The 14,295-nt window shown below is 45.7% G+C and overlaps 1 protein-coding gene across 1 annotated transcript in view; it reads left to right on the forward strand.

Moving 5' to 3' along the window:
• Positions 1-13,267, forward strand: part of LOC144330367 (uncharacterized) — a 35,884-nt gene extending 22,617 nt beyond the window's left edge. The window contains exon 3 of the mRNA XM_077941394.1: positions 12,773-13,267. The gene's annotated coding sequence lies outside the window, so the exon portion shown is untranslated. The remainder of the gene's footprint in view (positions 1-12,772) is intronic.
• The last annotated feature ends 1,028 nt before the right edge of the window (positions 13,268-14,295 follow it).

A 14,295-nucleotide genomic window follows, 5' to 3' on the forward strand; every position in this document is an offset into this window, starting at 1 on the left:
AGGCTAAGGTGGGAGGAGCACTTGAGCCCAGGAATTTGAGTTTGCAGTGATCTATGGTATGCCTGTGAATAGCTGCTGCAATCCAGCTTGGGCAACATAGCGAGATTCCATCTCTAGTCTTTAAAAAAAGGAAAAATACGGCCGGGCACGGTGGCTCACACTTGTAATCCTAGCACTTTGGGAGGTCAAGGAGAGAGGATCACCTAAGGTCAGGAATTCGAGACCAGCCTGGCCAACATGGCAAAACCCGTCTCTACTAAAAATAAAAAAATTAGCCAGGTGTGGTGGCGCACACCTGTAATCCTAGCTACTCAGGAGGCTGAGGCAGGAGAATTGCTTGAACCCAGGAGGCAGAGGTTGCAGTGAGCTGAGATCGTGCCACTGCACTCCAGATTGGGCAATATAGAGAGATCCCATCTCTATTTTTTTAAAAAAGGAAAAATACAAGGGATACCAGAGCACTGGGCCAGTGCTTGTTATAAAGTCCATCAATGGGCAGGGCACGGTGGCTCATGCCTATAATCCCAACACTTTGGGAGGCCAAAGCGAGTGAATCATGAGGTCAGGAGTTTGAGACCAGTCTGGCCAACATGGAGAAACCCCTTCTCTACTAAAACTTTGTAGTTTTTTGTAAAATTAGCTGGGTGTAGTGGTGGGCGCCTGTAATCCCAGCTACTTGGGAGGCTGAGGCAGGACAATCCTTTGAACCCCGGAGGCGCAGGTTTCAGTCAGCCGAGATCGCGCCACTGCACTCCAGCCTGGGCAAAAAGAGCGAAACTCCGTTTCAAAAACATAAAATAAAAATAAAAAAATAAAGTCCATCAATGATGCCAATACGATAGAACAAAATTTGAAAGCAGGGCAATGAGTAACATTTGTTACTTTTTGGCTACCCAGTTTTGGAGTCCCTTCCCAGGTTTGTGGAAGATGCCATCTTAGGAGTCTTCGTGGAAGCTGGAGCCTTTTGCTAACCTGTCAACATAGAGGCTGAAAATGCCAGATGCTTCTCAACCTCCTTTAGCTGCAGGGCTTAGTCATGTGATCTCGGCTGGGCCACTCAGGTTCCGTGGACCGAGGAGCCTGGACCAAGCCAGAGCCCAGCACAGAACCTTTTCTGGTGGAAGTGGCCATGGCTACTGCAGCCTTGTCCAGATTCCAGGGCAACAGCAGCAGGGTCATGGTTCAGACCCCAGCCATGGTTGTGGCACAGCTGCCCAGTGTTCTGAGAACAGAGCAGGACTGTCTGCATAGCTTGTGCTCCACAGTTCTGGCCATGTTCCTGGCTGCCATCTCACACCCTTTGCTCTCATTCATGCCCTAAACTGGCTCTTTAGCCTTCCCAGAGACCTGTGGGCTGCCCAGCATCTTTACATAAATCCCTCTTCTGCTTAAAATCATCCAGAGCCAGTTTCTGTTGCATTTTTAAGTCAGAGTTCTGACCAATTCACAGTCTTATTTCAGTCTCCGCATCCAACTTATTTTTGCATTTTGCTTTGGTACACACGGTTCTGAGAAAATTCTGATCATACAGATGGATGGTTATAAATAATAATGATAACAACTATTACTGGCTGGGCACTGTGGCTCCTGCCTGTCATCCCAGCACTTTGGGTGGCTAGAGCAGGAGGATCACTTGAGCCCAGGAGTTCAAGACCAGCCTGGGAAACATAGCGAGACCCCGTCTCTACAAAAAACAATTTAAAAAATAGCCAGGCATCTTGGTGCATATCTGTAGTTCCAGCTACTTGGGAGACTGGGGTGGGAGGATTGCTTGAGCCCAGGAAGTTGAGACTGCAGTGAGCTGTGATCACACCACTGCACTCCAACCTGGGTGACAGAGCGAGACACAACAACAGCCGCCACAAAAAACTGTTAACGTAGCACTCACTATATGCCAGGCCCTGTCCTAATCACTTTGCATATATTAATTCACTTAACAAACATTTTGAAGTGGGTCTATCATTAACATCCCCCTTTTGTAAATGAGAAAACTGAGGGACAGAGGAGTGTTTTGTCCGAGGTCAAGGACTTAAATCTAGGCAGTCCCAATCCAGGATTTGTGCTCTTAACTCCTGCTAAAGGATTTTTTTTCAGATTCTCTTTTGAGATTAGAATAGTCTTCAATTAAACCAATCTAGAAGCTAGAAAGAGAAGCAGTAGAAGTATTTGTTTCAAAGTTGAATGAGTAACTATCAAAATATCTAACAACTGCTTTTCGTCATCATAAACATAAAAATCAGGCAATAAACAACTAAAACTTACGACAAATATTAAACAAACAAGACAATTTCATCACTCTGCCGGTGGTGTTCCCTGTTATAGGTCTGGTGGTTTATGGAGCCTGGTACACCCAACTGCAGGAAGCTCTCGGCTCTTCATTGCTTTGCTCTTCACAAGCAGACGTGCCCAGGCTGGCACAGCACTGCAACATCCGCTTGACACACCCATCTCAGTGCTAGTAGCTGGGCTCAGAGATGCTGGGAGGAGCTTGTGCCAAAGTCTGCACAAAATTGAGTTTAGAAAAAAATTACTGCTGAGCACGGCAGCTCACACCTGTAATCCCAGCACTTTGGGAGGCTGAGGTGGGCAGATCACCTGAGGTTGGGAGTTCGAGACCAGCCTAACCAACATGGAGAAACCCCATCTCTACCAAAAATACAAAATTAGCCGGGCGTGGTGGCACTTGCTTGTAATCTCAGCTACTTGGGAGGCTGAGGCAGAAGAATTGCTTGAACCTGGGAGGCAGAGGTTGCAGTGAGCTAAGATCACACCATTGCACTCCAGCCTGGGCAGCAAGAGCGAAACTCTGTCTCAAAAAATAAAAAATTACTACACAGATGGGGGTATGTCAGGGAGGCACAGGAGTCAACTGTGCCCCAGTGGCCAAAGTTGGAACAATGTCACCAACAGGATAAAGTAGTATTGGATTACAACCCAAAGTGTAGAATGAATATCTGTGAATCGACACTTACATGATTTTTAATTTAAAAAAGAGTAAAAATAGGCTGGGCGCAGTGGCTCACACCTGTAATCCCAGAACATTGGGAGACTGAGGCGGGCAGATCATTAGAGGTCAGGAGTTCGAGACCAGCCTCGTCAACATGGTGAAACCCCCATCTTTACTGAAAATACAAAAATTAGCCAGGTGGAGTGGCAGGTGCCTGTAATCCCAGCTACCTGAAAGGCTGAGGCAGGAGAATTGCTTGAACCAGGGAGGCAGAGATTGCAGTGAACCGAGATTGTGCCATTGCACTCCAGCCTGGGTGGTAGAGTGAGACTCCATCTCAAAAAAAAAAAAAAAGAATAAAAACAAATACTGCTTCAGCTAGGTGATCAAGGTCAACATCAACACTCATAAATCATGTTGATAAATCATGTTGATAGTACATACCCTTGATATGATATCATGAAAATGACACCTTTATCTCTGTGATCTTCCTTCCCAAGTCTCTTAACTCCAGTCTACTTGTGAGAAAACCATCAGATAAATCTCACTAGAGGGCCATACTACAAAATTCTCTGCTAGTACTACTCAAAACTCAGAAGGTCATCAAAAACAAGGAAAGTCTGAAAAATTGTCACAGCCAAGAGAAGCCTAAGGAGATAGGAGAGCAAAATGTAAGGTATTATCTTAAACAGGATCCAGGGACAGAAAAAGGCCTTTAGGTAAAAACTAAGGAAATATGAATAAATTATGGACTTTAGTTAATAATGTGTCAACATTGGTCTGTCAATTGTAACAAATGTACCCTATCAATTTAAGATGTTAATAATAGGAGAAAGTGACTGCTAGAAAGGGGAAGGTAACATGGGAACTCTATTATTTGCTCAATGTTTTTGCAAATCTAAAATTTTTCTTTCCTTTTTGTTTTTTGTTTTGTTTGTTTGTTTTTTTGAGATGGAGTCCCGCTCTGTCACCCAGGCTGGAGTGCAGTGGCACGATCTAGGCTCACTGCAACCTCCACCTCCCGGGTTCAAGCGACGCTCCTGCCTCAGTCTCCTGAGTAGCTGGAATTATAGGCGCACGCCACCATGCCTGGCTAATTTTTTATATTTTTAGTAGAGACGGGGTTTCACCATGTTAGCCAAGATGATCTTGATCTCCTGACCTCGTGATCCACTTGCCTTGGCCTCCCAAAGTGCTGGGATTGCAGGCGTGAGCCATCGCACCTGGCCTAAAATTTTTCTAAAATATAAAATCTATTAATAAAAAATAAAATTGGCTGCCCTGTTAAAAAATTAGTTTACCTGGTGATGCAACTTAAACCACCAAGGTCTTGACATGCTAAAAGTAAGTGTTTAATGCACTTATATTGTTATGGACTAAACTTTTTTAGAGACAGAGTCTTGCTGTGACGCCCAGGCTGGATAGAGTGCAGTGGCTATTCACAGGTACGATCACAGTGTGTTAAAACCCTGAACTCCTGGGCTCAAGTGATCCTCCCACCTTGGCCTCCCAAGTAGCTGAGACTCTAGGCACATGGAACCATACTTGGCTAAGTTTTCAAATTTTTTTTGTAGAGACAAGGTCTTGCTATGTTGCCCAGGCTGGTCAAGCTATCCTCCTGCCTCAGCCTACCAAAGTGCTGGGATTACAGGTGTGAGCCACCAAACCTGTCCCCTAAACTTTTTTTTTTTTTTTTTTTGAGACGAAGTCTCACTCTGTTGCCCAGGCTGGAGTGCAGTGGCACAATCTCAGCTCACTGCAAGCTCTGCCTCCCGGGTTCACACCATTCTCCTGCCTCAGCCTCTTGAGTAGCTGGGACTACAGACGCCCACCACCATGCCTGGCTAATTTTTTGTATTTTTAGTAGAGACAGGGTTTCACCATGTTAGCCAGGATGGTCTCAATCTCCTGACCTCATGATCCACCCGCCTCGGCCCCCCAAAGATTACAGGCATGAGCCACCACGCCCGGCCCCCTAAACATTTTAATAGCTGTTTTAAGACATATTGAAATAGGGCCAGAGGCGGTGGCTCATGTCTATAATCTCAACACTTTGGGAGGACGAGGCAGGAGGATCGCTTGAGCCTCCAGGGGTTTGAGACCAGCCTGAATAACATGGCAAAAGCCCATATTTAAGGGAAAAAAAATACAAAAGAAATTAGCTGAGCATGGTGGCATGTGCCTATAGTCCCAGCTACTCTGGAGGCTGAGATGGGACCTAGGGGAGGTCAAGGCTGCAATGAGCCAAGATCATGCCACTGCACTCCAGCCTGGGCAATACAGCGAGACCCTGTCTCAAAAATAATAATAATTAAAAAATAAGAAAAAAGAGAAAAATATTTAAATATAATTGTAATGAGATTCTAATCTTTCCATTGGCACTGCTGAATGACCTCAGAGTAGCTGAGCACAGTTTGAAATCCACTGATCCGCTCTGATGGAAGAAAAACAAAAGATAACATCCTTAGTCTTTGTCTCTAAAACTCTCTGGATCTCTAAGGTGGAGGAAAAAACTCCATATGTCAAGGCAAAGCACTTAGAATCAACTCAATGATTTCCCCGTGCCTCCCACCACCACCCAAGACACTGTATGAGCAACTGTTTGAAGCCAAGGCTGCAGTTGTCTTTGTCCTGCATCTGCCTGTCAAGCCCAGCGCTCCCAAGCCGCGGGAAGGGCAGAAAGCTGAAATTAAGTGGGGCAACAGATGGTTGGGACATGGCCTCTTGATGCTCAGCTGCACTGTCCAGCCTGCCAAGCTGTGTACATTTCAAACGTTTGAGGTTCAACCAAAGGAGACGAGTAATGATTTTAAATCACTTGCTGAAACACATGGTTAATCCCTGGGTAGCCAGAGAAGAGTGCTTTAAAACCCTACTTAAATCTAGTCGGGGAGCAAGGAAACTCCGTGTGCTTTCTCGGCTTTGAACCCAGATCAGGCCACCCTACGTGCAGCTGGCCATTTGTTCAGGATCCCAGTGTGTATCCTGCTTTCTATGCTTTTCGAAAGGCTCAGGTGTTTCCGTCTGTGTGTTGATTTGGGGTGACAGTGGGGAGAAGATAGTCTGTTCAGCAGGTAGGTTTGGATCCCGAGAAATGATGTACCCTGGCATTTGCCTCCTGGTCTGGAAATGGAGGACTCCTAGGTCAACCTGCTTCATAAATTCCATTAGCTGTTTTTTTCCTGTCCTGGTTCAGGTCTTTCTTATTTCTTGTATGGATGTTGCCAACAGTCTTCAGTTTCTTCTCAGTCCTGTGTCAGTAGGCTCTCCTACTACACGGGGCATCTCATTATTACACAGCATCTCCCATTTTGACTATACCCATTCCTCGCCTCTGCATCTCTCTCCAACTACTGCTCCTTTTCTCCCCTTCATCACAAAGCTTCTTGAAATAGTAGTCAGGGCCAGGTGCGGAGGCTCATGCGTGTAATCCTAATGTTTTGGGAGGCTGAGGCAGACGGATCGTTTGAGGCCAGGAGTTGGCGGCCAGCCAGGGCAACATAGTTGGACACTGTCTTCATACAAAAAAATTAAAAATTAGCCCAGCAAGGTGGCGCACACCTGTACCCCCAGTAACTCTGTAGGCTGAGGTGGGAGGATCACTTCAGCCCAGGAGTTCAAGGCTGCAATGAGCTATGATTCTGCCACTGCATTCCAGCCTGGGTGATAGAGCGAGACCCTGTCTCAAAACAAGGAAAAAAAGAAAGAGTCTAGAGTCTACTCTCTATGGTTTCATTCTTCCTGTTCACTCATCTGTCCCTACTGTTCCACTGAAACTTCCCTTGTAAAGGTTGCCAGCAACTTATATATTGCAAAATCTAATGAGTTTACCTCTGCCCTCGTAGAACTTGACCCTTCAGTAGCATTTGACACAGTTGACCATTTCCTCCTTCTCGAGGCATTCTTCCTTCTTGGTTTTAACGATGATACTCTCTCCTGGTTTTCCTCTGCCTCTATAGCCTCCTCTTCTCAGTCTCTTTGGCAGGCTTCTCTTTTATCTGACCATTAGTGTTGGGGTACTTTAGGGCTTGGTTCTGAAATAGCATCTAGTCGCTGTCTAAAGCTGTCAAAATGATCTCATCTACTCCAGAGCTCTAAATACCACCTAAATACTAATGACACCCAATTTTACATCTCCATGCCTGAGCCCAGACTCATTCATGCTCCTCTTGCTTTATGTCTCCACCTGGCTAACAGGCACTTCAAATCTTGCATTTCCACATTGGAGCTCTTCATTCTCTTTATCCTCAAAATCTCTCCCTCTCCTCTCCCCTCCCCTTCACCCCTTTAGCTTCTTTATCCATCTATTTGCACAGGGCAAATTCTTTAAGTCATCTTTCACTCTTACTTTTCCCTCATCCCACACATCCAGCCCATCACCATGTTTAGTCAGTTCTATTAAATACCTCTTGTCTCTACCTCACTTTTCTTTCCATTTCCACAGACACATTCTTAGTCTCAGCCACCCTCGTTTTTCCCCTGGACAACTGAAAAAGCCTCTTTAGTGGCCTCCCTGCTTCACATCAGTCCCTCCCAAATACATTCTCCACCAGAAGTGAGAATGAACACTTCAAAAATGTAATTTGGGGCCGGGCGCGGTGGCTCAAGCCTGTAATCCCAGCACTTTGGGAGGCCGAGACGGGCGGATCACGAGGTCAGGAGATCGAGACCATCCTGGCTAACACGGTGAAACCCCGTCTCTCTTAAGAAATACAAAAAACTAGCCGGGCGAGGTGGCGGGCGCCTGTAGTCCCAGCTACTCGGGAGGCTGAGGCCGGAGAATGGCGTGAACCCGGGAGGCGGAGCTTGCAGTGAGCTGAGATCCGGCCACTGCACTCCAGCCTGGGCGACAGAGCGAGACTCCGTCTCAAAAAAAAAAAAAAAAAAAAAAAATGTAATTTGGGGCCGGGTGCGGTGGCTCATGCCTGTCATCCTAGCATTTTGGGAAGCCGAGGCAGGCAGATGACTTGAAGTCAGGAGTTCCAGACCAGCCTTGCCAACATGGTGAAACCCCGTCTCTACTAAAAATACAAAAATTTGCCAGGTATGGTGGCAATCCCAGCTACTCGGGAGGCTGAGGCACGAGAATTACTTGAACCCAGGAGGTGGAGGTTGCAGTGAGCCAAGATCATGCCACTGCACCCCAGCCTGGGCAACAGAACAAGGCTCTGTCTCAAAAAAAAAAAAAAAAGTCATTTGGTGATATATAGTCATTGTCTCATTAAAGGAGTATTTATTGAGTGTCTGCTGTTGTGCGATGTATCAGACAGTGAACAAGTCTCTGCTGTTTAGAAGCTTACAGTCTCACGCTGAGAGAAAAGCAATCAACAAATTCATGTTAGAAGGTGATAACCGTATGGAATAAAGTAGATCAGGTAAGGGGATCTCAGGGAACATAGGTCTATGTGTAACTTGCAGGGGTTTGTAATTTTAAATAGGGGAGTAGGAAATGTTTGATCTCTAAATATCATTTCCTACTAAAAGAGTTCCTAAGAGAAATGTCTAATTCCATGCCAGAGCTAAGAAATGTGTAAGATGATTCTGGAATATCTTGTTACACCAGAAAACAAAGAACCTAACAAAGACTGTTGGGGTGGCATCAAAAGGACCCAGTAGCCAAGTTCAAGAGACTCTCATTTGCCAAATATGGAACAATTTGAGTGTCTGAAAGAATAACAACTGCAGTGGGTCAAAATATGTACATGTCCAAATACCTGAGTTCGGCCAGGCATGGTGGCTCACGCCTGTAATCCCAGCACTTTGGGAGGCCGAGGCGGGTGGATCACGAGGTCAGGAGATCGAGACCATCCTGGCTGACATGGTGAAACCCCATCTCTACTAAAAATACAAAAAATTACCTGAGCATGGTGGCGGGCACCTGTAGTCCCAGCCACTCGGGAGGCTGAGGCAGGAGAATGGCATGAACCCGGGAGGCGGAGATTGCAGTGAGCGGAGATCGCGCCACTGTGCCCCAGCCTGGGCGACAGAGCGAGACTCTGTCTCAAAAAAAAAAAAAAAACCACCTGAGATCATAATTATACTTTTAAAGTCAAGAACACAACCCATTGGTCACCTTTGGCAAGTTCTAGGGAACCGATTAATTATTCTGAAAACTGGTGAAGAAAAGGACAGAAATAAGCATGTTGCCTGCTTTCTCTATATGAAAATAACCAAGGAAACCAAATAGTTGACGAGGAAAAGTTCCTCTTTATAGACATATTCCAGCTAAGACATGAAGAAAAAAGATAGAATTAGAATATCATCATTTTACAGCCTCTGGGGAAATAATCAGTCTACGCCACGATCATCCCCAGCTTCTAACATCGCAAAAAGAGCAAGAGCCAGATATTCAGCTCCTGACGAGTGGACGCAATACATCTTGTGAAGTAGTTTGGGTTTCCAGATAAAATACACAGTGTCCAGTTAAATTTGGATTTCAAATATCAAATAAATTTTAGTATAAATATATCCCAAATATTCCATGAGACATACATATGCTGAAAAATGTTCAAGGACCAGGTTGGGCGCGGTGGCTCACACCTGTAATCCTAGCACTTTGGGAGGCCGAGGCAGGCAGATCATGAGGTCAGGAGATCGAGACCATCCTGGCCAACACGGTGAAACCCCATCTCTACTAAAAATATAAACATTAGCTGGGCGTAGTGGCCCGTGCCTGTAATCCCAGCTACTTGGGAGGCTGAGGCAGGAGAATCGCTTGAACCAGGGAGTTGGAGGTTGCAGAGAGCTGAGATCACGCCATGGCACTCCAACCTGGGTGACAGAGTGAGACTTTGTCCCCCTGCCCCCCGCCAAATAAAAAGTTCAGGGACTGTGTGCAGTGACTCACACCTATAATCCCAGCATTTTGGGAGGTAGAGGCAGGCAGATTGCTTGAGCCCAGTAGTTCAAGACCAGCCTGGGCAACATACCAAGACCTCATCCTTATAAAAAATTGGCCAGGCAAGGTGGTGCATGCCTGTAGTCCCAGCTCCCTGAGAGGCTGAAGTGGGAGGATTGCTTGAGCCTGGGAGGCAGAGGTTGCAGTGAGCCGAGATCGCCACTGCACTCCAGCCTGGGTGACACAGCAAGACTCTATTTCAAAAAAAAAAAAAAAGCTCATTATCTGAAATTAAAACTTAACTGGGCATCTTGTATTTTCATTTACTAATCCTGGTAACCCTAGAAGTAGTCTGGCCAAAATAGTCACACCTGAACCCACTTTAACCTCAAAATCTAACTACCAGGAAGCACAGCAATATTATAATCAGCAACATTCAGAGTGCGAGAAACTTTGTCCTGCAGAACAGACCACTCAACTTTTTCAACAAGTAGAAAAAGAGAGAGAGAAAAAGAGACGGAATTTTGTTTAGATTCTGATTCAGAAAATCAAGGGTAGGTGCAGCCACTACAAAAATTGGTCTGGCTTCTGAGATCCCCCTTCCTCTGACTCCAGGCTTCCCCTGGGCTTTCACTTCATGGTGCAGCAACACCAAACCACTTTGAATTGAGGCCCCTTAGAGGCAATCTTGAAAGATGCTTGAGGCCAAGTCTTGTTTTACTAAACCAGATTACAAGTGGAGGGGTGATGTGAGGAGGGGAGAAAAAGCTAAGATCCTAGTGTCTGGGGTGGGATGGGATGAGAGCTGAGGTACAGCAACTGCGATGAGAGGGCACTTTGGGGAAGGAGCAGAGAGGTTTTTAAAAGGCAGTGATTGGGAAGTTTTATTGGTGATGTGTGATGTCTCCTCATCCTTTTCCTGCTCATGTCTTTGGAGCAGGGTAATTTAGATGCTGGGCTGGATCTACAGGGCTTAGAAGTGTGGATGAAGCCCGAGTGTGGTGGCTCATGCCTGTAATCCGAGAGTTTTGGGAGGCCAAGGTGGGTGGATCACTTGAGGTCAGGAGTTCAAGACCAGCCTAGCCAACATGATGAAACCCCGTCTCTACTAAAAACACAAAAATTAGCTGGGCATAGTGGCGCATGCCTGTAGTTTCAGCTACCTGGGAGGCTGAGGCAGGAGAATCGCTTGCATCCAGGAGACGGAGGTTGCAGTAAGCCGAGATCGCACCACTGCACTCCAGCCTGGGCGACAGAGCAAGACTCCATATCAAACAAACAAACAAACAAACAAACAAACAAAAAACCATGCTGGGCACAATGGCTCATGCCTGTAATCCCAGCACTTTGGGAGGCCGAGGCGGGTGGATCATGATGTTAGGAGTTTGAGACCAGCCTGGCCAACATGGTGAAACCCTGTCTCTACTAAAAATACAAAAATTAGCTGAGCATGGTGGTGTACACCTGTAATCCCAGCTACTTGGGAGGCTGAGGCAGGAGAATTGCTTGAACCCGGGAGGCAGAGGTTGCAGTGGGCCGAGATCACGCCATTGCACTGCAGCCTGGGTAACAGAGCAAGACTCCAACTCAATAAAACAAACAAACAAACAAACAAAAAAACGATGAGAAGGGTGGACTAAGAAGTCATGGCTGCCTTCAGGCCATATCACACCAGATTCTATGTAGATCTGTCTCCCTGCCATGAACCCCTCAAGGGCACAGACTTTGTTTCCAGCTTTAGATTTCCTACTGCCTATTAAAGTGTCTGTCACTTCATACATATCTGGTGAATAAATGAATGAATGAATGAGTGAATGAAGCCTCCTCATTTGCAGAGATGGTGGTCTTCTGATATAACAAATTGTGGTCATCAGATATACAATTGCCTTATGGAACACTGAATTTAACCTTTGCTATTTCCACACACCAGGAGGGAATATTCTAGACTTAACATCTAGGCTCGGGCTGGGCATGGTGGCTCACACATGTAATCCCAGCACTTGCAGAAGCTGGGATGGGAGAATCACTTGAGCCCAGGAGTTTGAGACCAGCCTGGGCCACGTGGCAAGACCCTCTCTCTACAAAAAATAAAAAATTAGCTGGGCGTGGTGGCATGTGCCTGAAGTCCCAGAAACTTGGGAGGCTGAGGTGGGAGGATGGCTTGAGTCTGGGAGGTTGAAGCTGCAGCGAATCGTGATTGTGCCACTGCACTCCTGTCTGGGCAATGACGCAAGACCGCAAGACCCTCTCTCCAAAAAAAAAAAAAAAAGAAGAAAAAGAGAAAGAAAGAAAGGAAGGAAGGAGAAAAAAATGCATAGAACATATTTGGACAATTAACAAATAATTACAAAGCAGCTCTCTGTGTAACTGACACTTGAGTCAAGAAATAGTAATGACCCGGTATGGCAGTTCGCGTCTGCTATCCCAACACTTGGGGAGGCCGAAGTGGGAGGATTGCTTGAGCCTGGGAGTTAAAGGCTGCAGTGAGTTATGATTGCACCACTGCACTCCAGCCTGGATGGCAGAGTGAGAGAGAAAAAAAGAGAGAAAGAGAGAAAGAAAGAAGGAAAGAAGGAAAGAGAAGGAAAGAAGGAAAGAAGGAAGGAAGAAGAAGGGAGGAAGGGAGGGAGGGAGGGAGGGAGGGAGGAAGGAAGGAAGGAAGGAAGGAAGGAAGGAAGGAAGGAAGGAAGGAAGGAAGGAAGGAAGGAAGGAAAGAAAGAAAGAAAGAAAGAAAGAAAGAAAGAAAGAAAGAAAGAAAAAGAAAGAAAGAAAGAAAGAAAGAAAGAAAGAAAGAAAGAAAGAAAGAAAGAAAGAAAGAAAGAAAGAAAGAAAGAAAGAAAGAAAGAGAAAGAAAGAAAGAGAAAGAAAGAAAGGGAAACTAGGTTCAGTTCACTGGGTCACAAGCCCTGGAGTCACTTTCCCAGGCATCTTGAGACGCTTTCCTCTGTGAATGGAAAGCCCAGCCTGCTTCCTGTTTTCTCTTGCAGTTCAGTTTTGTGAGTGTCTGCAGTGTACGTGTCTTGTGATGTGTTATGGGAGCTGTGATGAGGCTCACATCACAACCAGAAAATGACCTTGGAAGGAGAACCCTGGACAAGGCAGGAAAAATAATGAGGGCAATCAAGAGTCTGGAAAGTCCTGGCAGCTATGAAAGGTTTGAGCCATGCACCAGTCATCATCTATGTACTCAAGAGAAAGAAAGAAGAGATGAAAGATACCGCTCCCTTCACCCTGTGCCTCTATCTAAAGGAAAGAATAACACAAAAAAAAGCATGAGAGAAAGGCTGCCATGTGAGAACTCCGGGCTTGACTTAAAAGGTTCTCCTTCTATGACCATGGTGTAATAAGTCATTTTTTATATCTGAATAACATTGTTCTTCTACAGCATCATCTTATGAGCTATAAATGTATCCCATTGGTATTGCCATTAAAATATTTTGGGTTTTTTTTCCTGAGATTTTTAGAGGAAAAACCGAGACTTACATCTTTTTTTTTCCTGCTTAATCATACATTTTATTCTTCAGACATGGTTCTGAAGGACTCTGGATGCTCCAAAAACTCATATTTGCCTGCAAAGGTGGAGGTTTTCACCACTGAGGACATGCTATGAGGTAGGCAGACATTATTCAGTGAGGAGGCCTGGAAAGGCGTAGAGGCAGCGGCAGCACAGGTGCAACAGTGAGAAGGTGCCCCCGGCTGCCGACTCTGTGAGGGCAGAGACCATCCACCATTGACACACAGTAGGTGTGCTGTACAGGTTTGTTGAATGAATAAATGAAAGAAAGAGAAAGACTATCACATATATGGAAGTATAAGTTCTTCAGTGTCTTTTAAAAACTAGAAAAAAGGGCTGGGTGCAGTGGCTCAGCCTGTAATCTCCCTTAACCGGAGAATTGCTTGAGGCCAGGAGTTCAAGACCAGCCTGGGCAAAAAATTGAGAACCATCTCTATAAAAAAACAACAAAAATTAGCTGGGTGTGGTGGCGCACATTTGTAGTCCCAGCCAGCTACTCTAGAGGCTGAGGTGGGAGGATCACTCCAGCCCACAAGTTTGACACTGCAATGAGCTGTAATCACCCCAATAAACCCAAGCCTGGGTGGACAGACTGAAACCTTATCTCCAAAATATATATACATATACTGGGTGCAGTGGTTCATGCCTGTAATACCAACACTTTGGGAGGCTTTGGGAGGCTGAGGCAGAAGGATTGCTTGAGCCCAGGAGTTCAAAACCAGCCTGGGCAACATATTGAGACCCTGTCTCTATTTCTATTTAATATATATATATATATATATTTTTTTTTTTTTTTTTTTTTCTGAGACTGAGTCTCCCTCTGTCACCCAGGCTGGAGTGCAGTGGCGTGATCTCAGCTCACTGCAAACTCTATCTCCTGGGTTCAAGAGATTCTCCTGCCTCAGCCTCCAGAGTAGCTGGGATTACAGACACCCACCACCATGCCTGGCTAATTTTTATATTTTTAGTAGAGATGGGGTTTCACCATGTTGACCA

This window comes from Macaca mulatta, chromosome 7, assembly GCF_049350105.2.
Source record: "Macaca mulatta isolate MMU2019108-1 chromosome 7, T2T-MMU8v2.0, whole genome shotgun sequence".
NCBI lineage: Eukaryota > Metazoa > Chordata > Mammalia > Primates > Cercopithecidae > Macaca > Macaca mulatta.